At 43.9% G+C, this 1,218-nt stretch overlaps 1 non-coding gene across 1 annotated transcript; it reads right to left on the bottom strand.

Moving 5' to 3' along the window:
• Positions 1-740: 740 nt before the first annotated feature.
• On the bottom strand, positions 741-844 carry LOC131746846 (U6 spliceosomal RNA). The gene has a single exon (XR_009332679.1). It is a non-coding gene; the product is annotated as a U6 spliceosomal RNA (small nuclear RNA).
• Positions 845-1,218: the final 374 nt, after the last annotated feature.

Here is a 1,218-nt window from a genome sequence, read left to right as displayed (position 1 = left end):
AACACGCCTGCCAGGGCAGGGGACACGGGTTTGAGCCCTGGTCCGGGAAGATACCACATGCCGCGGAGCAGCTAAGCCCGTGTGCCATAGCTGCTGAGCCTGCGCTCTAGAGCCCGGTGCTCTGCAACAAGAGAAGCCACCGCAATGAGAAGCCTGCGCACCGCAACCAAGAGTAGACCGTGCTCACTGCAACTAGAGAAAACCCGCGCGCAGCAATGAAGACCCAACGCAGCCAAAAACAAATAAAACAAATAAATAAATTTATTTAAAAAAAAAAGAAGAAGAAAGAAATGGCCTCACGGTCTTGACATCCCACCCTGCCATTTCACGTTGCGTGCTTAAAAAACTAATAATAAATAAATAAATAATAAAGATTTGGAACAATATAACGTGAATAAACTCAGTTTCCTAAGTTACATTTTATCAAAGTATACTTTCCACTGTTGCCTGTCTACAAAAATGAGCTAATATCATATGGACTTACCAAAGTCTGTATCACACATATAGCAGCAGTTTGAAAAAGACCTGGAATGGGTAATTAAAATATATATTGATAAAGACAGGTGATGAAAAGGGCATGAAGAACTGGCTGACATGACTGGGTCAATCTAATATAGAAAAACCATTGGGGGGTGGTTCCTATGTGAATGTAGGGGTAAAGATAACAGTGGTGATGCAATCACACAACTCCAACAGAAAATTTTTCTTTTCTTTCTTTTCTCTTCTCTTCTCTTCTCTTCTTTAATATGGAATGCTTCACGAATTTGCCTGTCATACTTGCACAGGGTCCATGCTAATGTCTGCATCGTTCCGATTTTAGTATATGTGCTGCTGAAGTGAGCATCCAACAGAAAATTTATTTTATTTTATTTTATTTTTGCTGTACGCGGGCCCCTCACTGTTGTGGCCTCTCCCGTTGTGGAGCTCAGGCTCCAGACGCACAGGCTCAGTGGCCATGGCTTATGGGCCTAGCCGCTCCGCGGCATGTGGCATCTTCCCAGACCGGGGCACGAACCCGTGTCCCCTGCATCGGCAGGCAGACTCTCAACAACTGCACCACCAGGGAAGCCCAGAAAATTTATTTTATCTTGCCAGATTTACCCGTATTATGTTCAGGACTACACTACCATATCCCAGCAAAGGGAGGCATTGATACTCAGAAAACTAGTTCAATTTCTCTGAATTTGACTGGCATCTTGGTAAAAAACACAATGCACT

This window comes from Kogia breviceps, chromosome 1 (assembly GCF_026419965.1).
Source record: "Kogia breviceps isolate mKogBre1 chromosome 1, mKogBre1 haplotype 1, whole genome shotgun sequence".
NCBI lineage: Eukaryota > Metazoa > Chordata > Mammalia > Artiodactyla > Physeteridae > Kogia > Kogia breviceps.
This window is presented reverse-complemented; position numbering and strand designations above follow the sequence as displayed.